The sequence below is a fragment of the Passer domesticus genome, chromosome 2 (assembly GCF_036417665.1).
Source record: "Passer domesticus isolate bPasDom1 chromosome 2, bPasDom1.hap1, whole genome shotgun sequence".
In the NCBI taxonomy this organism is placed as follows: Eukaryota; Metazoa; Chordata; class Aves; order Passeriformes; family Passeridae; genus Passer; species Passer domesticus.
In genome coordinates, this window is record NC_087475.1 from 117084484 (window position 1) to 117111116 (window position 26633).

At 39.1% G+C, this 26633-nt stretch overlaps 1 protein-coding gene across 8 annotated transcripts in view; it reads left to right on the forward strand.

Annotated features, from left to right (window-relative positions):
- NRIP1 (nuclear receptor interacting protein 1) overlaps positions 1-26633 on the forward strand; it is a 102579-nt gene that overhangs the window by 67145 nt on the left and 8801 nt on the right. For 4 of the 8 annotated variants that reach the window (XM_064410899.1, XM_064410897.1, XM_064410900.1 and 1 more), the window contains one exon: positions 12418-12466. The exons of 3 other annotated variants lie outside the window; for them this stretch is intronic. The gene's annotated coding sequence lies outside the window, so the exon portion shown is untranslated. Of the gene's footprint in view, positions 1-12417; positions 12467-15541; positions 15560-26633 lie in introns of those variants that run through there. One more of the 8 variants, XM_064410905.1, reaches the window with a different exon arrangement.

A 26633-nucleotide genomic window follows, 5' to 3' on the forward strand; every position in this document is an offset into this window, starting at 1 on the left:
TTTGAAGAGATTTAAGATGTCCTTCAGCCAGTTTGAAGGTTTTTGTCTTGCAAATCCAGTACAAGGGCGCCTGCAGGCATCTCGACCCTTGCTGTGCTGCTGATGCAGCTCAAGGTCACACTAACCCGCCCTGTGACATTCAGCAACACACACACGCACAAAAATTATGCGGTGAAACTGCTTCAGCATTCAGCCAACCAACAACTTCCTCAGTTCCTCACTAAAGGAAGAAGTATATATTTTTTCTCTTTTTTTGTTTTTTTTTGTTTTTTTTGTTTTTTTTTTTGGCTTCGTAGATTTTTGCTGCAGGAAATAATCCAGGATTTCTGGTGTGTGTGATGACAAGGTCATTTCTTAATTAGAACACATGTAAAGAACAAAGCTAAATGGCTTCAAAACAGCTTTGTAGTTGATGGAGAGGATTTAAATTATTTAAAGAGATAGTCACCCAAGTATGATGGAAACTGAATTCTAAACACATTAACTCTTTCAGTACTCTATGGTTTCCATATGCTACTCAAAAGGAAATGTCAAACTTGGTGAGCATTATTGCAACTGCTGTTAAATGAGTATTTTTAACATGATTTATAGTTAGTATTTTATTATCCTGTCTCTTATCGGAGTTATGACAGCAAGATTTTTTTTTTTCATATTAAACAGTGGAATACTCACTGGCTAGAGATCAAGAGATAGCTATAGGAAATTGCTTGTTGGAGATCAGTACCTTAATTTCTGCTCTGTCTCATATTTTGATGAATGTATTAGCCTTAATATATGTATGCATGTGTGAGTACATATATGAAATATAGTGGAAGTATACAGGTATTATTCAGAGCTGCCTCTGGGAGGAATCTAGACTCCTGTCCTCAGTGCTCAGCATGGTTGCATGGCAGAAGAACATATTAAAGGTGGATTTTGGGATTAGGGAATGAGAAATGAAAGGAGAGAATTGACAAGAAATGGCAATTTCACTTAGTTTGAAATGACTGTGAGCTGGATGGGAAGAGGAGATGCATTTGAATTTTGTTCTTTGAATTTGCTTGTCACTTTGAGTCAACGCACCTAAATACAAAGGTGTTGGTACCACTCTCTCAACCATGGTTTCATGTGGCTGTATGTTAATTATTCATGCTTTTAATCCTATCCTCCTATTTTTCTTTTCCTTATTCTGTTTTCTAAGCTTCTTATTCTGTAAATGCCAGGGGCTGGTAAGGTGACCACCCTTCTGTGGTTGCCTTGGGCATGCAGAGCCCCAGGTATCCACGGGTAGCACTCTCCTGTTAAAAGGATTGACCTGATGCACCAGAGGAGAAGCAGGATTTACTGTGGGCTCTAGGACCTGCCTTTTGGTGCCAGCACACTGTAACTTTCCAGCTTGTATGCTTAATAAAACAGTGAGGGCAAAAAAACACTTGTGAGTTGTTCACTAAGGGGAAAAAGGCAAAAAAAATCATGGAGTAGAAACTTTGCTTGAAGAGTTTGGGCTCTGTATATGCTCAGAGATGTCACTGCATGATTTGTCTGAGAAATGAAATGTGCAGAAATCAGTCTTCTCCTGTCATCAAAAGTCTAGTACTTAACTCAGATTTAAGTGTTTCAAGAGTAACTGACATAAAATTTACTGGGGGATTTATTTCTCCTGGTTGTTTTTATTCCTGTTTTGTCGTTTGTTTTTTGTTTTTTTTCCCGGGGTAAACCTTGTTCAGCTGGAACTTGCAGTGCAGTAAATGTCAGATGGAGTGTGCTTACTAGAAAGATTGTGCTGGCTCTGAGGACCTTCTGAGAAAGGAGGAACCTGCATTTCCCAGGATAAGGAGGGAAGATAGGGTGCTACAACTTCTTTCTTCTTTGGGTTGCTTCTTTTTTCCTTTCCCTGCACCATCTGGCTCAGGCAAGGCTTGTGAGAATGAAATGACAGAGGGAAACAGGCTCTACACAAGGAAGGCACGGATAAGACAAAACTGATGTGCTCTGTGAAATCTGTGTATTCCTGCCCTTGCCTGGGGTGTGCTGTGCCCTTAATATTATGGGAGACCTAAGCTCACCTGCTAGTAATTTCTAATTTACTGTCCTAATTCATCGATTTGTTATCACTAATTGTACTTCATTTACTTCTGTGTAGTTTCCAGTACCTAAAGGGTTGAAAGGTTGCTGTAATTGGCACCCGCAGCTGCTCTTTCTTTTGACAGGGGATAATTTTGCAGCCTATGCTTTGTGTGACAGCTGCCTAATTGGGCATTCTCCCCTTGTAGCAAGCCTGCCTCCTCCAGCCTCCCTGCTGACAAATGGTGGTGGATTATAGATGAGGACACGCTGACCCGTTCGACCTTGCTGAGGCAGCGGGGAGGGGCCTCCTGCTACTTGAGGGAAGCTTTGGGTCATTTAAAGGACAAGGTCATGAGCCAGGTGGGGAAATGACATGATATCACATGACAATAGCCCGATGACACGGTCAGTATGTCAAGGACAAACTCATCAGTATTGATTAACGCCGCTTTTTTTGCTGGCGTCTCTCTGCAAAGCCACTGATATTTCAAAAATGTTTTGCTAATTTGTCCTAGGTGAAGTGCCAGGCATTATTTTGGGGAGCATTTGTGCAGTGTTTTCTTCTCAATTCAGATGATGTGCAAAAGCAGGGTTGTTAAAAGCCCGCCGAGGAGAATTTGTAGGGTTCATCTTGATGTTTTTGGTAAAATGTACATCTGGTTGTACTGGAAGGAAAATGCCAGGAAGGATGCATGACAGGGCAGAACTTGAGGGGGAAAAAAATTCCCCGCTTTGAAATTTCAGTGTTTCACTTTTTACTCTCTGAAAGGCACATATATGAACCTCTATGAAAACACATGTATCCACATATGTACAGCTGACTGGAAAGTGAGAAAACTCTTTAAATAAAGATGACCAAAGAGAAAAGTTAAATATAAATTGGATGTTTAAAGAAAAAGTCTAATTATATCAGCTCAAGGGCAATACAGTTAAGGTAATGCCCTTCCTATTTTAAGAACTAGAACAGTATCCAACTATGCCAGGCAATAAAAACCTGCTAAGTGGGTTTTCGAAAATGTTGTGAATACAAGTGACAATGTTTTGAGAGCATCTTCATGTTGCATTTCTATGCTAATAAACTTCAAGGTAAATGAACAGCTTGTTTGACATTTGCTATGTTAGACAATAATAAAATGCTTTCTTCTGGAGTAATTAGACTTGATAGATTGATTATGTTAAGAGGTAAAGATAAATATAACCAGAAAGAGGACTCTCACGAAGGGAGTTAGTGCCCTTTTTTGAACTTCGCTGCTGTGGTTGTGGTTTGGCCAGTGTGTCACAGCCGTGTGACACATGGACACACGAACACATGGACACATGCACAAACACACGGCGTGGTGTGCGCGGAGTTTCCGAGAAGCCGGGAGACGAGCGTTCACCTCTGAGCCCCCTTCCCTTCTCCGAGAGATCCGATTTGTTGTGGGAAACTGTTGTGTCTGAGCCTCGTCAGTTCACCAGGATGTAATTTTAGTCCCCTGAGGTAAAAAGCCGTCAGTGGTAAAGTGTGATAAATTAGTTCGCTCAAGTAGATGCGCGTGCGTGTGTGTGTGTGTTCAATTCTGACCTTGCTGTGCATGTGTTGAGCTGCTCTCGGTGCCCGAGTCAAGCCCGATGGAGGTTTAATCCTGTGCCCTTGTACACGTATACTTGATTAGTAGTTGTGGTTATCTCAGCAGAAGACATTCTGCCCTCCTCCTTGTGTTGGTCGGGACCCAGGCATTGGGGAGTCAAGTCGAAGGAGAAAGAAAAGGGATTTTGCATTAGTATTCTATGAAAGCCTTACTGTCTGCAGAACAAATTGATTGCTACAGTGTACCTGTGCTTGGCACCACTGCTGTGAAAGAAAGGTATGGTTGTAATCTGTTTTATTGTATTACATATTGTGACACTCCAGGAATGCTTAACATTCGGCTCTTCTGTGGCACATGCTAGAAGTCTAAGGGAAGAAAAATATGTGAATGAATGAAAAGTGTGCGAGGCTGTCGTATCGGCAGCTTTGTTTACTACAGCGAACTAAGTAGCCCCTGCTAATGAGACAAATTTATGTGCCAATGGCAACGTAAGGAGATGATTAACTGAATTCTCTGTATTCTGTTCAGTTCCTCACATCAGTCTCAGTAGTTGCTACGTACCTACACAGATAAAATTATAATTAATGTTTTAAGGGGGTTTGTGTTTAGCTTTTTGCAAGATGATTAATGTGAAATGTACTTGGACATGGATGTGTTTGCCTCTTTAAATGAAAATGTGTTGTTTTTTCCTAGTTATTAATCTGCTGTGACGGTCTACATTTTGAGGGGGGGGGTGTATGTGAGGAGGTGTGGAGAGGTACAAAACCCTGCAAATCTTAGATGTGCTGCTGTGATAAACTGCACAAGAACAAAGCTCAGGAAAAGTCTTGGAGGATTTGAGTCTTCATGTCACACACAAACACACACACCACCCCCCCTTTAGTAACGTGTAAATGTGCACCCCTATTTTATAGGGCTCTTTTGTCTCCTTAATCCAGCTGTAGACTTTACATAGTTGATTCTCTGGTTTTACAGATGCTCAGCTGATGTCAGTTGTGTGGGAAGTATGAAGCACTCCATTAATAAAATTCAGGCTGTTTCACAGAGGGCTGTGCTTAGTGGTTCATTCTTGGCATCACTGAAATTTTGTTGCTGATTATTTGGATGTTTGCTTATGGTCACTCCAAAACATCTGAAGTATCTGCTCTTGTCATGCAGACATTCCTGACTAATTATATTTAGGACAGGTGGCAGACTCCTCCTGGGCATTTAAATCTGCGTGTAAACCTAATCTAATAACTTGATGAGAAAATGAAAATCTATCTTTCCTGGTGTGTTATCACCACGCACAAGCCACAGAGGTATTTGTGAAATCCTCTCTCTACTCTTTGTCCTGGCAGGTGACAAGTAAATGAGTTGCTTTAAGGAAATTAGGGACTTGGAAAGCACTCTGTGTCCTGAGCAGCAATAATGCACTGTAATAGTTACTTCTGTCATACAGCCTTGCTGACTTAAGATAAACATTTTATGGATGTGGGGTACATTTGTATGAGTGTACCCTTGAGTTTCCATTTTGGCCCTTGCAGAGAGTGTCAATACAGCCTTATCTATACAAGTTGTTGATCTTCAAGATCTCTTGATGGCTGAGAACATTTTTGAAGAACCCCAGTTTGGGAGAGTCTGTGATGTGACTGTTTGGACTCAAATGTGCTGACTGTAGTTGCAACTAATTAGTCAAAACTTACTTATTCAAACCAAGTATTTTGTGAATAAGCTATTCTTCCCCCAAATTACTTTTTTTTTAGCACAAACATGTGTTGTAAGAAAAAGAAAAGTTTGTAAGAACAGTTGCACAATTTACACAGCAGATGGAAGGATCCAGGGACCTCATCATATTTAACCATATTTAAAAGAATTTGAAATGGTTAATTCCTATCTCAAATTCTGTATTAATTTTTTTGTAGATTTTAACCAGTTGGTGACAGGAGGTTGAGTTGTGAAGAAAGGTGTTAGATAAATACAGGGCAATACTGCATTTCAGTGCAATTAACTTTTGTTCATAAATAATTCAACCTATGACTTTAAATAAATGATCAGAGGAAAAGAAAATGACATGTGATTAAATCCAAGTCCTTGAAAACATTTTGCCAGTCAAGATTGCTGTGACTGCTTTGGGACTTCTTATAATTCCTCTGTTGAGAAGAGCCAGTTCTTAGAGTTGTGGGGGTTTTGTTTTGTTTTGTTTTTGTCAATTCTCAACATACCATTAGAGATATGAGGTAGACTCTTCTGATCATAGTTAAAATAGGACTGATGATGTGTTATTTTTCATTTGTCTTGATTTTCTTAGTGACATGGAATATATCAGCTTGAGTAGGCTGTGATTTACCCAGGTTTTTGGTGGGTTTTTTGTTTGTTTGTTTGGGTTTTTTAATAGAAAGTAGAAGGATGTTTGCTGAATTAAAACTTTTACTACCAGCTTTACTGATTGAGTATTACTGACGACATTAGAATCTTGTTGAGAATTTTGGAATACTATTTGGCCTGGGGTAGACTGCTGTTTTGTGGGTGGGGTTATGGAGAAGACACCAAATGAGGAAGAAAACCCAAAGCCAAACACAACCCCAACCAAATAAATCGGATTTTAAAACCAATTCTTGCTTACAATGGAAGTATGCAGTTGATTCCAGCATTGGTTACCTGTATTACACAGCTTTTCCTCTGGAAATACGTAATCTAAGTTTTAAGTAAGAGTTGGTGCTTGAGTGTTATTACCAGTTTAGGCAGATTTTAGAGGTGAATTCCAGATTAGATCTGTTTTTGAAAGGTAGCTGTGCCCTGCTTGAGATTATTAAATGCTTGTTCCCTATCTCCACCCCTTTTCTTTCTGTTGCCATGGCCTACCATAATAAAGAAGAGAGGAAGTGGAAGTGTTGCATAACTTCAAGTAAATAGATTTTCAGTGCAGATACTGAAGGCAGCCTTAACTCAACCAGTGCTGTCACTACCAGATTCCTGCTAATGCTAAAGGCAGTTGTGTAATTAATGGCCTTGTGTACTGAACTGAGACTGCTGCAAAACCTCTGGAGGGAATTATTGTGTCTCTCGTGTTGGTTAACTTTCCCAGAAAATACAGTCTGTTGCTGGTAGTTTGTTGGGGTGATGGGGGAGGATTTTGTAAACCATGATGAAATATTCCCTGGCATCTTCCTGACCACTGGACAAAGCATCTGGAGCAACAGAGCCAGGTTGAATGGTTGAAATGGAGCTGTTAATAAAAATGAGATGAGTTTTACTGGAGGAGACAAGTGTGGTAGAGATAAGAAAATAGAAAGCTGCACTTTAAACTTTCAGTGTGTTTTTAAGATATTTTTGTTGTACAATCATATAAAGAATTTGGACCTGGTTTTGATACTAGCACCTTACCTAGTGCAACAGTGGTAAATGATCTAGAGTAGATGAAAATTATTTGTAGTTTATTATGCAATCTGTTCTCCTGAAGCCATTTATAAAACCTTGTTAAAAGTTCCACAACCCTTTTTTTTCCCTTTTTTTTGATCTTTGTTTCTGCAACCTCAACCATAGGTGGCACTGACTATTAGCAATTAGAAGGTTTGGGATGCGTCCCCTCCTCCCAGACTTAGATGACTGAGCCACTGGCAACTGCTTGATCCATTTTCTCTCACTCTGGCAAAGAGAACAGTGTGGCGGGTATCTGTGAGTTCTGCAAATGAAGGAGCCAAGGTACTGACTTGGTCAGTTTGGAAACTTCCAACATTTGAAGGTAGAATTTGAGTTTATACAAACTCATCAGGAAAAATATTGATTACTGAGGGTGAGCAAACTTGTTTTTGCAGGCTTAGTTCTAGTTATTCAGGAGACTTGCAGAGGAGGATCAATCAGGCTTGGAGTAATTCAGCATTCCAGAGGCTGGGCACCACTGAGCAGTTCAGCACATGCAAAAAAAGCTGTCTGCCTGGATTCACTTGCTGCTGCAGCATCAGTTCCTTCACTGCTGCTGGCACAGGATGCTGCAGTTCTGCCTTTTCACTGGTGGAACCAGGGATGAATGCACACCCTGTCCTCTGGTCCATCTGAGTGTATTGCATCTGAATTAGACTGGTAAAAGCCAGGTTTTAACAGCTTTCTAAGGCAAGGAATTAAAAATGGACCTGTTTGGGCAGGAAGTTCTTGGATATGTGTACAGACATACTTGTCTGTGAGAGACCCTTGCTTCAGGATAGAAAGGACTTTATTGTACTCTGTTAGGAAAGAGACTGAAGGTGGTCAGTGGATCAGAAGAGCTGCTGTGCAGTGATTTTTGCACTGTATTACATGTTTTCCATGTAATAGTTCTTGCACAGTTTATTAGGCCTGCTTCCTCATGTTAGGTCCCTAAGGAATAGGGAAAGTTGGTGGAATTATATTTTTGATCATAATGCCATCATTAATGTTTGCTTCAGTATTGATACTTTAGTTCTGTCCTGATGTGGTTTTTTGTTGGAAAGAACGTTGTTTCAGCACATGCAGTGGAACACCCATATTACTGCTCTGCATTTGACTGACATACATGTCCACCTGAGGGTGATGGGAATGCCAATAATTTGTCTTATTTTGGAAGACAAAGTCATTTACTGTAGTGTGCAATTCCTACTCCTTTAGTAGTAAGCACCATTGTTTCCTGAAGTTTAAGGCAACCAGTTGTTGTTTGGTTTCACTAGTAGGGGGAAACCCCCCAAAAACCAAAACACCCGCAAACTGTGGGGAGAATATCTTGTAATTCTGCCAAAATTCAGAAAATCTTTATTTGCTGTGGGTATGGAGTTAATGTGCTACTGAGCAAGCTGCTTAATCTTCTCCTGTTGTTGATGTTTCTCTTGCGTAGAGTAGCAAAATTCCAAAGCATGATATGTTCATGGATGTTCCTAAAATGTTCTTCTTTGTTCCAAGATGGAATCTCTTTTTTTCCTTGCAATTTTGACGGTACTCAGTAGCCTCCAACATGTTTTAGACCCACACAGTGCATGTAATGAGAGGTCCTGGTGAACAATGTAGGAGTGAAATTACTATGATCAGTCTGTAAAATAGCAGCAGCCATCTAACATCAGATATTTAGATGTCAGATTGAAGCAGGTAGCTGAAATGCCTCTTTCTTGTTAGTTTGCTTGTGAGTGGGGTTTTTTAATGATCTCAGTTTATGGATAAGCAATATGTAATTTAATTCTGTAGTTCACGTAAATCCAAAATAGTTTGGGATTTTAATTCCAGATTCATGTAGTGAATGGATAAGTCTGTGAAAGTCCTTTCTGTACTTAGGATGTTGCTTATACTCTGCAGCTTGGTGGTGGAGTACATTAAGTTTATTTTTTATTGGTATTATTATTAAGTTTTTAGATTATGGTTGTATGTTTCATCAAAAAAGCCCCTGATGCTTGGTCAACTTCAAACATTTTCTTCTCAGCTTTTCTACCTGTGCTGTTATTTTACCAGAGAAAATAATTTCATGGAAGGGTAGTTCAGATGCATGTTTTTTGTAATTTGCAAGTGTGGATGCTTGCGCATAGTTACAGCTGACCAAGTACAGTCAGCGGTGGAAGAAGTATCTTACCAAGAGTTTCCTGCTCCTACAAAAATTTCTTCTGTTCTCCAAGATTTATGAGGTTGTGATGTCAAAGGTTTTTGTAGCATTCAGCTAGTCATGATGGAATGCAAGCCAGTTTGAAATTAAAACTGGCTCGATGATATTTACTATGCAAAAATTAAGCTTGTAATTTGCCAATTACACAAAAAGAAATGTTAAACAAGGGAGGTTTTTTTACCTGAAGTGGCAAAGATTGTGCATACATATCCCTATCAAGTAGTCTGGTTTTTCTGGATGTGCATTAGAAAGACTTCATAAATACTGTTAGCTTCCTTTTGATTATTATTTGTGGGGAACATAGATCATGCTTGCTCTTGAAAAATATATACTTGCTTCAAGTAAAGTAACTGAAGTGAAATGCAAGAATCCTTGGGAAACACAAGAAAGATGTTTTCAGATACATTAGCAAAAAGGAGCAAAATGTTACTCCGTGTCTTGAATCATTCATGTCTTACTGAGCAGCTGGCAAAAATAAGTTGCATTCAGTGCATGCTTTATCTCTTACATGTGGAAGTGAATTGCAAGAATGGTTTAAAGTCTGTTAATCTTTGTTTTGGAATCTTACCCCCACCATGCCCCCATATAAGTGGAGCTTTTTGGTCTTGAGTGGTGATGGATACACAGTAATTTACTGTTTTTTCTCCTTTTTTCTGTCCCATCTGTTTTTCAGAAACAGATTAGAGTCAAGATGTTTTAGAGCTTCCAGTCCTTCTTCCTGTTCCTTTGGTCAAAATAACCATAAAAACAGTGTAAATCCCTGAAAATTCTGGACTTTCCATTCATATGCGTTATGACAAAGTTTACTGCACTTCAGTGGAAATGCTTCCTACAACATGGTAGAGAAATACAGCTGGTATTTTAGGGACCATGCTACCTAGAATTTCACCTCTGGCTTTATATTCTAGTGAGGCAGACTGATTATTATGTTTTGCAGTGTGCAGTATCCCACCTTAACCTGTTTCTGCTTGTCATTTTTTATAGTTAGGACTCCATGCTGGTCAGGCAGCTTGAACAGTCTCACAATCTTTCCTGGCATGGATGCTTTCTTCCTCTTTGTACCTACTTTTCCCCTACATCTTTCCTTTCCTAATCTTCGTTATCTCTGCATCTCATCTCAATTTGTAAGCACTTTGGGCTCGTAGTCTGAATTTACAGGAATATAAAACATTTTACAATTGTAATTATGCCAAATGTCAAGCACAGACAGACTTGCTCTCATAAACCTGGCAGCATATAAAGAAGGCAAGTGGATTTTGCATCCTGGTACGTTGTTCTTGGTCAGGCAAACTGTTCACCTTCCAAAGTGCTACGAGAAGCTCTGGTGTACATGATTTTGTAGGGAGATACCAAGGTAAATTTGGAAGCAATGGTTACGTTTTGTTTGCGGTAAAACAGAATTCAGACCCAGTAAATCAAACCACTCTTTGAGGTGGAGAAATTATGTTCAAAAAAAATGGAAACTTGCAGTATTAAGTCTGCTGTTTGGGCTGGGAAGGTTATTTGATGAAAGCAGCTGGGACACAGAAAGCTTCCTTGGTTTCACTGGAGGAGGTCCCTGGGACACGTGCTCCCTTAGCCTTCACCTTGCTCCCCAAAATTTTCCTCATCCATGTCATTGTTTGTTGTCATGATTAAAAGTAAGTAAGTAGTTTTGGTCTCTCTGAAAAGAAGTATCTCCTTTCTTTCCTAGGAGCAGTGTTTTTTCACTCTGTGGTCTTTTTTGCCTCTGTGCCCTCTGAAGTGAGAGCAGGTTGCATCAGGGTAGGGATATTGTCATTGCACCAGCTGGAGAAGTGAAAGAGCTTTCACTAGACTTTTTAAAAGTAGCAGCTCAAGAGAAGGGGAGCCCTTTGATGCTGTATTTTAGCCCTTCTACATTATATTTTAGGCCTTTTGTACCCTTTTCTTCCTAGCATTAGTCTTTGTGTTCTGTTGATCTTTTAGGGTGTATCATTCTTTACTTCCCTTCCAATCATATGTAGTAAAAAAAAGGTATTGGGTGAAAGCTGTTATTACAGCAGCACATATTGTTGTACTGCAAAACCAATAAATGCATTTTTTTCTTCTGTAAGAGGAAGAGAAAATATACTTATTTTGGAGGCCAGTGTTGCTCTAGGGCTTCATTTAATTGCTGTCCAGCTGAACTTGTCAGCATCTCACAGGTGCAGATGTATTTATTTTAAACTTCATATAGACTATGATGAGGAAAAGGGAACAAACAAGTCTGTGAGGAAGGGCAAGCAACATATATCATTTGTGTTTTGGCTTGTGGTCTTGCAGGAGGTATTTTGGTGGATTTGGATTAATTTTTGCTTTGGTAATTTACTGCTGGAGGAGAGGAAGAAAGAGCCTCCAGAGTGTAGATGATCTTCGCCTGGGGAGCAGTGCAGAAGCATAATGGAATTTCCTGTGTGAGAGGTGCCTGAGTGTTACAGTAGAAATGAGTGTTTGTGGAAACAAAAGGGTAAGGAAAAAGGACACAATAAGTGGTTAGGTTATGTGGATAGAAATGAAAGTTATTAATGTTTATAGAATTCAGATGAGAAATTCTAAACTTAATCTAGAGCAAGAGAAAAACAACTGAAAAACAAGTTAAAATAAAGGGTTATATGAACAGAGTGTCTTCAGGGGAAAGATTACAATAACAGCTGTGTTTTGTGTAGTGTGGAATGGTTGTTAATGCTACACTAGTGTGGGTTGTGGAAGTGGGGAGCTGTGGGAAAATTGAGTGAGGGTAATGAGGAGAGCAGGAGAAAATGAGTAAGATTCTAGAGAAGCAGAATGCAGTGCCTTGGGTGTGTTCCTGGTTTCATTTTGCTTGGTTGTTTGGGACTTTTTTTTGTCATGATGGGCAAATGGATAGTGGAATAAATGGATAGTGTTAGAATAAAGATAATCTCCTAATGACAGCTTTTTTTTACAAAGTGGGTAGTACTAACCAGGCAAGGAGAGCTATCCCCTCTCTCCTGGTAGGTTACCTTTACCAGCTTGCTCAGCTCATTTGTCAAGTTCTAATACTCCCACAAATTGACCGCAAGTATAACCAGCTTCTGGGTAAAACTTTATATTAATCTGTTTATACCATGTTAAGAAGTAAGACAGGCTCCCTTTTGTGAGCTGATACCGAATTAACAAAATTACTTTCCTGTTACTATAGAATAGAATTATTTTCCACCATAAGTTTCTACATCCTGATCATAATGTATTTATTTTTGGCAGGAAGGAGTGAAAACCAGATTCACAAAGATCCTGCACTGACATTTGAAAGGTATGAGTTTCTGCCATGAACTTGAAAAGTTTATTAACCTGTTTTTTTTTCACCCCAGACAGAGTGGTAACTTTATATCATTCACACTGGCTTTGGTCCTTATCCTTCCCAGGAATTCCAGTCAGTAGATGGTTCATTTCACATCCCTGTGTAGTCCTGATCTCATTCTCCTGACATTGCTAACTAGGGTGCTGAGGTAACAATCTGCTAAGTTTCCTGAGAGACTGAAGACATGCTCACCTGCCCACTAAAACTTCTGGCTTTTTCTCAACATGGATTTTAAATTGTATGCTTCTAAGAGCATTAAGTCCCTTTGAGAAAATATTTCAGGTTGTGGGTTTTTTATGGGATTTTTTTCCCTCTGGTATTCCTCTGTTGCCCTCTTTGGCTTGTACCTCCCTTTCCAATATGATTTGCTTCAGCATTTATTTGGTATTTGGGAGTTTGTGGTTCTGTAAGATTCTGCAGGTACTCACAGGTCTTAACTGCTACTGAATAAAATCACAATGTGTTCATTTGAGTTTTTTTGGTCTCACTCACTGATGAAATTGAGCAACAGAATTTGAACAAAACTATCCCTCCTTAACAAGATTATGTATAGACTGGAAAAAGAAACAACAAAAAAAGTGCTTTAGTAACAATGCAGGCAGTCAGTGAAACTTACCTTCAGGTTATTGACAAGGCCTTACTATATATTGATTTAGGAAACACTGGAGTTATTGATGCTGCATTGAGCTGGGAGGTGACATCCAGTTACATCAAGGAAAGATGGCTTTATAGAACACAGAGAATGTGGGTTGTGACCTGTCAGCCGTATCCAAATCTCTGTTATGGCAGGGTAAACTGGAAATAATACATAGCTGATCAGCTGAATTGATAGAGTTGTGGTTATAGATAATAACTATCAGATAATTACTTTATACTACATCATACATGGCTTCAGCTACTTTGCTGCAGTTTCACCTGTTTATTTGCTAGATTCCTGACTTTCAGGTCTTTTGTTATGACAACTTCCCCCACTCTCACCACGTTCTTTCAGTACTCACATCAAGTGAATAAATTAAAACTGTAATTTTGAGCTATTTCCCCCAAGGCTGAGACAAGATTTGCAGAGAGAAATTCACTACCTACCTCCCACTGCCTTTCATTGTTACACATTTTATTTGATGATGAATCAATATCAGACTTCCAGCATATGGGAAACCAAATCACCTGCAATGGTTGCTGTGTGTTGAACAACTTGAGGAATGGGAACTCTGGAATAACTGATGTTGCACACCTTGGAAATCCTATGCTGTGTCCTGAATGACAGAAGAACACTGAAACTTTAAATATTAACTATTTTGCTTTTAGTAGTCGTGATGCTTTCACTGGTGATGTGTTACTGGGTTTTAGCATGGTACATACCTGTCTGTCCTATGCATATATCTGTAACTTTAATATTTTTTGACTCATTCAGATGCCTCTCTCATGCACAGATCTGCGTGTGTGCGTAACCTTGCCATTATTTTATTGTCCCATTAAATTCATAGGTGTACTTACGTCAGGGAAAATAAGTAAGTAAAAAGGAAGTACAAAGTTCAAGAACTTATTACTACACTGTTCATCAATAGGGTGGTTTAAGATTTTTAGAAATTTACTTGACATTTCACACATGTAAATTTAACTACGAACAATAATTTTCTAAAAAAATGAGGAAGAATTGTACCTTTACAGAATTGGGGATTGATAATCATCCAGTCCTTCAACATAATCCATTGTTGTGGACTCTTGTTGACTAGTTAAATTGACCAGAAATACTTTTTTCTAGCTGTCATATTTGTTGTTGCAGTATTGGCTGGTTGTTTGCTTCTGTTTGTCATTACCCCCTTTTAAAAGACAGCACCCTTGAAGTGCTTTACATTTGGATCACTGTGTGGAAAGATGCCTGTTCCAGCTCTCCAAAGAGGAATGGATAAGAACTGGATTGCAGATATTTTCTACATGGTGTCACAGCCAAAACCACCACTGGCTGCTGACAGCAGCCTGCACATGCACGTCCCTGCACCTGAATGAGTGGGGGATTTGATCCAAAGTTCAGAGCAAGCAGAAACCCCTTGATTCTGCAGGTTTTGTGTGTAAAGAGTGTGAGCTTGTATTTGAAAGGAAAAAACCCAAACCCACAATGGCTGCTGGCTTGTTTTATCAAAGGTTTGGTTGTGAAGATTAAAGAGGGTTTTTATAGTATAAGCTTGAGAGAAGACTTGCCATGACACTGAATGAACAGTTACTCACTGTAATACAGCTCAGTTAAAGCAAAGGCTTTTTCATGTGTTTGTAAACTTAAAAAAAGCTGTGTGACTCCAAATAAATTTGCTATAGGATTTCACATGTTGGGCAGCTGTACTGCTAATAATGATGCGTGTCCTAAAATGTTTTTAGTTGTGAAATGTCCTATATACACATTTTCATGTGTGCTTGGTTCTCAAAGTAAGCTGCTGATTTGTGGATGTGGAAGGAACTTCTGCTGCTTTGTTGTAATCTTTTCCTGATTTACTTTCTTTTATTTTTCCCTTTCTGACTCTTCAATGCAGTGAGAAGCTTTATCAGCTTTACACAAAGTAGGAAGGATAGAAATTCCACTTGGAAAAAAAAATTAACCAGCCTCCCCTTTTCTCCCATTTTGCTGAAAGTGCTTACAAAAGGGAGACTAAGGAAGAGCAGAATTGTATTGCCCTGAGGTCTACAACTTAAATCAATTTGATCTTAAACCAGTGACTGTTTTAAGGTCTGATGAATCACTATCTAAAAGCACCTGTACCACAGTGCTGAGAAGCTGGCATCCCAGGCTCCAGGAGTGATTTGTATCTGGCCCTAGTAGCTCAGGCAGTACTATAGCTTAAAAGGGCGACAACCTAATTCTTGTGAAGGATATTTTCAAAAAGGAGACAAGTTTTTAAATATTTTTTTCCATCTTTTTTTCCTTTGAGGCCTTTTCATCAGTAGCTGAGACAACCCAGCCATACAAGTGGAGAGCTGCAAATGTACTACCGTTGCAAAAATGGAGGAAAATCAGTAAAGAAATGTTAAATAGCTGAAACAATGTGCAGGAGGGTATGTGACAGCATGAAGGTTTTACTGGCAATATCCAAGAAGCCCACATACTAGTGAGCTATGCAGGTCACCCCAAATGGGTTCAAGTAAAAGCTTTAATATTAACACAGGCCATTCCCAGTTATAGATATATCTCTCTGTCTAAATATAAATTGCTCCCACTCATGTCTAGGCTAACATCAGAGCAGTGCTGGTGTTGAAAGTGGGGGTTAGGAATTAAGAGTACAAGCCACACTATTCTTTAAATTACTGCCTATTACAGTGAGCATCTAAACTTTGTGGCAGCAGTGCAGCTTTGAATGCCATTGTGTCACCCAAGACTCCTCTTCCTCGTGTTCAGGCATCAGAAGGGTGCATGTGGTAGACGTGACCTGTGAGCTAAATACTGTCCTGCATGTGTTTAAAGCTTTGAGAATGTATGAGTGCGTGGATGGATGGATAGATCAGTAAATGACTTTCATTGCTGACTATTTTCAGCAGCTGAGTTTTAATGAGTCTTTCAACTGTTGCTACTGTGTTTAATCTGCTCGCTTACTCAGCGTTCAGCATTAGAGAGGCTTTCTAGGAGGTAAATGTTGTCCTGATTACAGAAGAGGTTAGTTTGATTGTGTTCTGCACAGACCTTGAGGTTCTTTTTGTTAATTGAGAAATATATGCTGTGCACACAGATAATTAGGATAAATAAGCAAGTGTTGTGCTTGGAAGTGCACATCCAAATATACAATTGTTATATATGATAAGCGTCTTGAACTGCTGCAAGTTAAAACCTGAGGTCCTGATTCTTTAACACTGGTCTTGCTATGTGTTTGAGTGGGTTTTCCTTTTACATTTGTAATTTAATGCGTATTAGCAATGGCTGAATAGAGTGAAAAGGATGGCAAAAAGTGTCTTTTACTTCCTGTTCATTTAACATAAGAGCTTTTCCTTAGTTTATGTGCTGTGCTGCCTAATAGCTCTTATCAAAATAAGTAAGGACAGAGCAGCTGCTCTTAAATGTAGGGAATACTTAAAACATGCAATGTACCAATGTGAAGAAAATGAAGTGTAGTGGTATTTCTGGTAAGTCTGCTAAAAAAAAAAAGAAGCTTTGATCAAATGCCAGCTCTTACATCAGTCCTCTTTGTAATCTTTCTTGCTGATCTGTGACCTTGACCTTGTGTTTGTGTTTGTATGTCAAATCTATTTTAGGGATGGACAAACTAAGTTCAGTTTAATAGGATTTATACTCCAACTCCACAGGATACCTTAGTAAAATATAAAAAATAAAATATTTGGGTCAGTTAAATTTTCAGTCGTCTTTTAAGATTTTAGTGGGTTTGAAGACATGGATGTTGTTGCTGTTCTTCGGAGATGGTTCTTACAAAGAGATCTTCAGCTCACCAATAAACTCTTCTAAATTCAGCATGGGCCTTCTGCCTGGAGGTGGGGTTTTCTCTTCAAGCATCTCACCAGTGGCTGTGTTTTTGTTTGGCATTGAGTGAGGTTCAGCAGTGAAAGTGGTCCCTGCTCTTTGTCCTGCCTCATGCCACTTGTAATCCCGTGTTCCCACAGGGAGAGCTGCAAAAACAGGCACTTGGCTGGATCTTTGGGGTTCCTTTGGAATGGGGAGAGGTCCTCAGTCTGGCTTGCCTTGTAGGAGCTTTGTGCACTCAGCAGATTAAGCACAGCCCTTATTTTAAACATGAGCAAACAGGGCAGCAGGGTTGGTTGGTGTAACACTGGCACTTTAGGCATATGGGTTCATAAAGCCTTAGTGAGGTTGTTGGTTTCACGGGCATTGTGAAATAGGGTCCCAGATTAGCTAATACTTATGTGCAAGTATGGAGTAATAGATTTATTTTTAACCGGTCTTTTATTACTGGGGTAATGTTATTTTATGTAGAAAATCACATAAAATAATAGAAAATAATTTTCTTCTAAAATCAGTCAGACATCTATGTTACTTTATTTTATACTTTTTTATTTGGCATAAGCATCAGTTTTAACTCTCTTGACAGCAATGGAACAAGCAATAATAATAATAAGTAGCTTTATTTTTTTGCTATTGCAATTGTTTTCTCCATGAAGAACTCATTAAAAACAGATATAAAATGTTTCCTTTCCACAAATTCGTGGTGGCATATTAAAATGTATGGCACTATTATCTGCATAAACTTTGGGAAATTATTTCAAAGTGTATGTCCTTACAGTGAGGGATAGTTAAACACTTCCCCTTACCAGCTATCCATTGTTTCTGCTGTGCCTTTGTGGCAGTAAGTACTATTTTCACTGGTTTTGAGTTAAGTTGGTATTTTAATTGTTCTCATTTGACTCATGGCTGGAGGTGAGGTCCTATTCTTTATGTGTGAGGGTCAGATGATCACCTCTGTATACATCTATATGACTTCAAGTCCTTTTAATATTATACTTAGGGATTTATGTTGTGAATGTTTTTAGATTAACTGTGACATTGTGATAAGGACTTCTTGTCCTCTTGTCTTTACAGGATGTTATGAGCCTCTTCTCCCAAGGTTTCACTAAAGCTGGTTCTTATGTTTTATCTTGAATTTCACTTGGCTTTATTGATGTTTTGGAGAGAAAAGAAATATTGGAACTGCGCTAGTAGAGACCATCTTGCTAATGCAGATTTTTCCTTTCTCATTTAAATGTAGGTATATGAGCCTTTTCTGTGTCCACAACCACCTTTGTAAACATCATCCACAATAAGCTGAACTCTCCTATTACAACAGAAGCTATAGTGTCCCCTTTACTCACTTGAAAAAAAACCAAACCCAAACCACAAATCATCTGGGTCTCTAACATGGATTTATGGGGGTTTTTAGTTGAATGCTATGTGGCTGTGATCCTGTATTTCACCTTGCCTGGAATTCCTGTGTATTTGTGTTCAGTTAGCTAAAACCTGTTCTGTTGAGAAGTGTACAAAGTGGCTTTCATTCATAACCATGAGATGCTTGGTCCCAAGTGAAACACCGCTATTACTGTCAATAAAATACTGTGCATTACTTTTTAGTCCTTTGTTGCACTCTGACATCTGAAGCCTATTCTTGTTTAAAGTAACATAAAGTGACTTAACATATGCCAAACCACCTAACATAGTTATTCCAAGAAATACACCATTTTAGTGCACTGCTATCAGTAAATGCCTGTATCTTTAGATCCCTCCAACAAGCAGGAGGTCAGAGTTGTGTGGAAATGTATTATCTGCATGCATTGATCATAACTCAAAAGCATTACCCGGGAGAGGACATTGATTTCTTCAGTGTATATTAATCACACTTCATTCCTGGGGAGTTGATGTAGAGTTAAATGCATAATCAGTGATTTGGTTTTGTAGGTGTCAGAGGGAATGGAAATCTGTTTGAGTTTCCTTTTAATTGCTTATTTATAGGCAAGTGGTTTACCAAACACTGGAAAGGTGCATCCTCTGTCCATGCTGTTGTATATTGTATTCCTCTGTTCTGAAAACAAGTCTTTGTATAGATTTTTGTATGTTTTTTGCTCTTGGTCTCTTGAATAAGGAGACTTAATTAACCAAAAGCCTTTCTGCTAACTGTATTTCTGAGCTCAGATCAACACCCTTTCCCACGTTAGATGAGATTCAGTGATACATGCTATTTCTGGATCCCTGTCCTTAATGGATGTGTGATGGGGGTGTAACTTCTCTGCATTATCTTTCAGTTTCTGCCCTTTTGTTTTCAGCAGCAGAAGACCATTGAGCAGTGACTAGTGGGACGGGTTTAGGTGCCAAATACTTGCTCCTTCACGGGTGGTGTTCCTAAGTTGAATGTCTGTTCTTCCTCATTCCTTACAATTAGCAAAGACTTGGCAGAGAGTGGGTTTCTAAGTTCATGCCTAGAGTGTTAGCAGACCATAATCAACAAGTGAACTCAAAGATGTCCTTTACAGTGCCATTAGAGAACAAAATATAAATTTTCCTCTTGTTGTATTTGTAAGAACAAATATATGTACGTGAGTCTGGGTAAGGAATTGACTGAAATGTCTGTGGAACACCAGGTGAATAGTAAGTTATATGAACGGCATGGGGTATTCTGTATCTAGGAGTGATTATCTCTGTGATGCTCTGTTCTTATACGTGTTAGAATAAGAAATACTTGCTTAAGGGAGGCTGAGCTATTGTTTGAAGAGTATCACAGCACGAAAAATGGCCACACATGTTTCATCTCTGAATTTTGCAGCAGGAGGTTTTGACGATCAGGCCACATTTGGATTAAGCTGTGTATGGTGCTTAAGTGTGCTTGTAAACCTTGGAGAGCTGCTGCTAAGGCTTTCACAAACTCAGTTTTCAAGGCAGTTGCCTGCTCCCCATTTCCTCCTTCACATGTAATTCATCTCTTGTGGGGGTTTCATTGGGTTTGGGATTATGTTGGATGAGGGATTTTTTTTTTATTTCTCAGGTAGGATTTTGGTTGGTTGGTTTAGCTTTTTGTTAGGGCTTTTTTTTTTCAGTTTCTTTCCCACTCCTTACTGGTAGCTTTATGAAATAAGATACAAAAGCCACATGTAACTTAGGGAGAAATGTCTGCCTGTGGCCTTCTGCAAGCTGTGCACCAAATCTAGAAGATGTGGCTGGGATGGGTTGAGCACCAGCATCGGATGAGTCTCAGTGTAGCCAGCAGTGCTCAGAATTTGGGTTTTTCACGGGGCAGAGCTTTGCCACGGAGCTTGAGGTGTTCCTGATTGCGTGTCCTGGCAGGGTGCGCAGCCTCTCCTCGCCGCCTCCCCAAGCTGCCCTCTGCGTGGCTATGGAAATCTGCCTGACATTCCCACACCTCGTTTCAGCACACGCTGGAAATGTCGTGTTCCCCCTTGATATATATTACATACTATCCCCAAGCTCCTCGTTGTTGTCATGGGGTGGTGTTCCATGGTCTGAGTGAGTCACAGATTTCCCGGACTGGAGAATCCCATGTGAAATCTGAGGAGTGGAGGGACACTTGAGATGAGGTGACTGAATCCCCCTTTCCACACCCCAAATGGAATGTGTAGGAACAGCCTCCCCTTCCTTATGTGCCTCTGGCGCTGCCATTAACAGCAAGAGTAATCAGCATTGACATTTTAGTGGTCAGTTAAAAGCTGGAGTAAATCTAAATAATCTCTACCATGAGAATACTTGGGGTATTTTATCTCCCATTGAGTTGTTGGTTCACTAACCTTTCAGTGCAGTGGTCTGACAGGTCTTAGAGGAAAAACTGTGTCTTGTGCCTGCTGTGCTCTTGGTTCTGTGTTTCTGTCGATTTTGTGTGACTTAAAGATTCAGTTACTTAGGATTTGTGGGCTTTTGTAAAACAGTAGCTATTGCATCCTTTTGAACCGTTTCATCATCTTTTGTGGAATTGGTTTGCTCTAGTGTTTTTCAAAATGCTATTACTGAACCTGCTAAAATAATCAGGAGGTTTTGATCGGGCTGGTTGGGGTCTGATCCCTTCTACACACCCCCTCCCACTGCTGCCCCATCCCCACAGTGAAGAAAACACCTCTTTCTGTTGTCTACAACCTAAAAGTCAGGTCGGGGCTGGCTTTGGCATCACACAACTTAACAAAAACACAGGGGAGAAGACTTTTCCATTGCCGTGCCTGTGCAGAGTTGGCCGCCAAGCCGCGGCTGTTGCTAATCCTGCATTATCCAAGGGGAGTTTCACAGAGGGAGCGGCGCTGCCGTGTGCTCCGTGCCAGCCCGGAGGGAACAGCCCCAGCTCAGCGTGGGGAATGCCAGCTCTGCTGGGGTCGGAGTCTCGGCAGCCTCTTCAGAATTCCTGGCAGCAGCAGGAGCTCCTGCTGCCGCTGCTGCAACACGATTCCTCGTGTGCCCTCTCCTGCCCGAGCTGTCTGAAAGGGATAGGCTATCCTTCCCATGTCTGAAATGTCTTTTGGAGTCAGTCAGCAGGTCCAGGAGGAGTGAATAATGTGCCAAGCTCCTGGGAAGAAGCTTATTTTTGCTTTCTCAAACTGATACCCTGCATTTGTAGGAGAGGAGCCTGATTTATTTCATTTAAATGAATTAGTTGTAAAAAAGAGGCTTCTGGATTCACAAGTTCTTTTGAGCTCAGCTGTGCGAGAATTCACCCACTTATTGCTGACTTTTGCTCCCCCATCTGAACATTTCTGCCTTTTTTTTTTTTTTTTGTCTTTTTCCAAATTACATTTGCAAAGGGAACCTTCAAAATGTCTTGGCTGCCTGAATCAAAACTGTGAAGAGGTCTCAGCTGCTCCATTCATCTGAACAGATTTCTGACACAAATAAAGGCTGGATTTCGGAAAGCAAAGCACTTAAACACTTGATTCTCTTAAAGCACGTGCTTGAGTACCATTGAAGTACCTGCTCTTGTGCAGCTCTGTGCATTTGGTGCCGGGGTTGTTGATCGGGGCTGTTTCCCTGCTCAGAACCTTTGCAAAAAGAGCCAACTGAAGACTGAAGTGCTTTTACCAGCCCTCTGAAAGCATCCTTCCTGCTGAAATCAAAGGTGTGCAAATTGAGCTTAATAACAAAATAATTCTGGGACAGCAAGTCTCCTTACCCCCACTCATTCTTAGTTCACTGCAAGATTCTGCTGCAATTCCCGGTGCATCTAGGATTTTTTTTTTTTTTTTGAGATCCTAATTTCATTGTGCTCTTCAGTATTTCACTGCAGGCAGCCATAAGGATGGAGAATCACTTGAAATCCTGTGTTCAAGATACATAGTGCTGGTACTGCAGCTGCTGAGTAACACACAGCCTTTAATATATTTATCCTCAATTGTCTTTCTGAAGTTCCCATCTATTATTACTCCATCTGGGAAAACAGGGTACAGAGAAGTGAAACCAGAAGTCAGACAGCCTGTCTGCAGCACAGTGAGTAATTGGACCCCTGGATCCCAAGCTGCTACTGTAATCACTGTACTGCATTCCTCAAATCTGTAATAATTAAAATGACAGTCTGGGCCATTGGCTGATGTGGTGGGCTGGAGCCTTTACACTTGGGAATATGAGAATAGGAAGTCAGTGAGAGGCTTTTTCTGGCTCTTCCAGTAGTAGCTAAGCATTAGAACACCAAATTTATTAAATAACTAAAGATTTTTATTTCACAGACCAGTTTGATTTTAGCTTTACAAATGCATGTTTTTGATTCATCCTAACTTAAAAATGGAACATAAAATTGCTACAGGAGTTTAATCATCATGAAAGAGCTCTGAAATGTAGTTAATAAAAATGTTTTATCTGTGTGAACATATACTAATCTCAACCTCCATTAATCATTCTAACAATGTGCATGAGTTTGGGTAATGTGTCTTCTAATAAATGTTCATGTGAGCAATCTGCTGGCCATTGCCAGTTTCCTAAATGAATACCTTAATGGTTTCTGTAAGATTTTTTTCCTGTGATTTTGAATTGAAACTGCAGAAGAAGACACCTTGATAATACCAAGTTTTTTGAATCACCTAATAGATTATGTAGCCCTCATACTCAAATAACGTTAGTCTAGTGTTGTTAATTTACTGTGGGTCTCTGTTCCATTTAGCAAAAGGGTTTAACTGCAAATGCTGGCTTGAGATATCAGAAAAATGTCTTATAAATGTGGTTTTGCTAGTTAAATTGTGAACTGTCCAGAATTTCTTAAATAGCAGGAAATATCTATTGGTTGAACTAAAAGTCTGCTGTTTATTTAGAGGATCAGTTAGGTTTGCAGCTGAGGTTTTCATTCATTCAAAGAATTAGTTAAAAATCAAAACCAAATATTCAGGAGCAAAAAGAAATTGGTTCTGTTGTGCTTTAACATATTAGGAGCTGTGTTCTCAGATTTCATTATCTTTTGCAACAGTAATATATGGTAGGCAAAGGATCTTAAAGTTTGTTGTTATTATTCCTTTAAAATCGTTGTGGTGGAGAAATATATTTGTAGTTTGCAAACCAAGAAAAACTTCAACAACTGCAAAAGTGGGATTAATTTTCTGGATGTGTGCAGTTCAGTGAACATTTTAATATTCTGTTATTTTCCCTATACTGCCCACAGTTTCTCCTTAGGCACATTTTAAAAGGCTGAAGAACTGATTTCTCATGGTGTGCTTCACTTGGGGAGTGTCTCACCAGGTTACAGCATTTGTGCTTTAGTTTTGTTTAGGTAGACATGGCTCAGTGAGCTGTAATCAGCAGAACCTCCTGGAGGTTCTGCACAAGAATCAGGTGGTTTATTTCTCATGGTACAGAAGTCTGGGAGTAGATATTGGAAGTGACAAAAAAAGAGTGTATTTAGGGTAATTCTGGTCAGGAAAGCACATGAATGTATCAATTTATTTTGTCATAGTAATTAAATACAATATTTAGGTCTAGAGAGTTGTAGATCTTAGCAGTTGCTTCAGCCCTTACTGGGAAATGAGAAATTTGTTGCTGTATGACTTCTCCTTTCTCTCTCTTCTGTCTTTTCTTTAAACTTTTTTTTTTTTTCCTTAACAGTGCTCTGGTAATTTCTTGACTATTTAATTTAAAGAAAAAACATTAACATTTTAGTGGGTCCTGGGAAGTTCTTTTGTACAGTTTGTATGTATTTAGAAGATAGCTAAATGGTTGCCTTAGTGTCCTGCTGAGCATTAATTTCCAAAGCTGGTTTGGATTTGTCATGACTACACCTCAGATGGACATTGTCATGTGAGATTTTAACACTAATATCTGTTACAGCACTAAATCAAAAGAGGCTTTTTGAAAGGATTGCTGATGTCCTGTTCTAATGTGTTAAGTGCTTTCCAGATTTCATTATCTTTAAAGAAGCTTCTTTGCAGCAACCCAATTTCATTAAATTTATCAGTATTTCCCTAGCACTGGGTAACTGAAATAAAATAAAAAATGAACAAGGTGTCAAAACACTTCTTAGAATAGTTATTGTATATAAACTGTACTGGCTACAAGTGTCATCTCCTGAAAGAGGCTTTTGGAGTACCTGAGGGATTTGCATAAATGCATTGTCTTTTTTGAATTACCCAAAGGTGCAGTGAATAAATTTGTACTGAATGTTGGCTTAATGGTGCATTTGTCTGGGACTGTATCTTAAAGGTGTCCTGTAAGCCTTGCTTTTACCAGATGGTCAGGAAACCTGGCAGAATTTCAATTTTATTGTCTTAAATGCCATACTTTTGGAATCTGGAAAAATACATTCTCCACATGAAATGTGTTCCCAAATGTTTGAGGAAATTAGTCTAATTGTGTTGCTGTTCTGTTGGTGGATATTTGATAGTTTCATTGAAAATCTTGATTTTTTTTTTTGTTTGTTTGTTTTAGAGATTTGTTACTTGTGATTTTTATTCTGGTTTTGGGTTGAAAGCCTGTGAAAGCCCACTCAGAGGTACAGAGGTTTTTGAAGGAACAGTAAGATGATCAATAATTTTGTTAGCTGAATCAACATTTAAGTTGTTTCATGTTTGAAGGAACACTGTCTTCCACAGGTAATTCTGTAAATGCTGGTTAATGTATTTCTGAGAGAAGTACTGAGACCTCAATAATAGCTAACAGCTTTGCATTTGATATTTGAATGCATGGATATACACATTTACACTATAATGCATTGCTGGTTAGATTTTTTTTGTTTGGTTTTGGTTTTGGCTTCTTTTTTTTAAGATAACTCCATTTTTAGAGTTTTTCTAGATGACTTAAAGCCAAGTAAGGGAATATTTGCCCAGGGAGATTAAGGACAGTTAACATTACAGCTATTTAGTAGTTCTTATTCTTTACATTTTTAAGATCTGATTATTTTCTGACTTCTAGTTGCGTGTAGATTTTGAATTAAAAACTTGCCTCTGGGAAATCAATCATAAAATATTCATTCACTTTAAGGAGGCAAGGATTTCATCTGTGCACATCCCTTTTTAAACTTGTAAATACAAATTTTCAATGCAGTTTTAGCCCATGAAAGCAAATTACAGAGTTCAGTATGCAGAAGGACACTTACCTTTGCTCGTGTTGAATATTTATGCCAGTTTAGTACTGAGTGAGTGAAGGAGGGATGCATGTGTGGTGTAATGGTCTCATTATTGATGTGTGGTGACTGAAATGTTCGTGCTGCCATTGACCAGCCCTGAAGTGAAACTGAAGAGATGCATCCAGCACAAGAGCCATTGCTGTGCATTTTAAAACAGGTTTTTATTCCACACTGCCCCATCCAAGGCGCTATTTAGTAGAGCTGTTATACACTCTTGAAGAATAACAAGATTTCAGGGAAGAACTGGTTTGGTTTGGTTTTGCCTTCATATGTTTCATGTACAGAAAGAACACAAAGGTGAAAATCCTCCAGGGAAGGGAGGATTTTGATGGCAGGATTTATGTTGCATCATAAGCAACCTCTTCCCCACTCTTATCACATGATTGTTCCAATAACTTGTGGTGTTTGGGTGTTGTAAGAACAACAGATTTCACCTCTGTTGTGTTGCCATACTGGATTTTGCATTGATGAATAGTCTTGGGCAGCACCAACAACTTTGTTTGTCCTTTCAGCAATGTCATCCACCTGCCAAACAGAAATGTACTCATATATATGATGCTGTGTGTTCTGTTATTTGACAATTTGTGTAATGTGAAACTGAACATTGACTTTAGGCCTGCCTTTTCCTATTAGTTCGGTTTAGGAGTGATGGGCTGCATGTCCTGTGTATTTATTTACATTTACAGAAGAAAAGTTCATGCAACTGTGAAGTAAATTTCAATGGATTTTTTTTAAAAAAACCCTGTGTTTAGAGTGGTTTCAGATTTTCCAGTCAGGTTTGCTATTCCTTATTTTTAGGTACAGAATAGTGAAATTCAGTGAAGGCTTGTAGTAGCTGTGCTTATTTTTATAGTTATAAGCTTTATAGTAAGCTTAACTTTTGTGTAAAACTTCATCTCAGAATTGTTTTCATAATGTTCTTTGAATTGGATACCATGTATTTTGTCCTTTATTTGATTTATAGTTTCTTCTGGAATGTGTGTTGTTTATGGATCCTGAATCTCTGCCTAAGACAATGTGTGGGGGTTGGGTTTGAATTTATTTTTTTTAAGGAAAAAATGTTTTATGCAATTATATCTTAATCCTAAATATTTTCTTTCTGTTTTTCT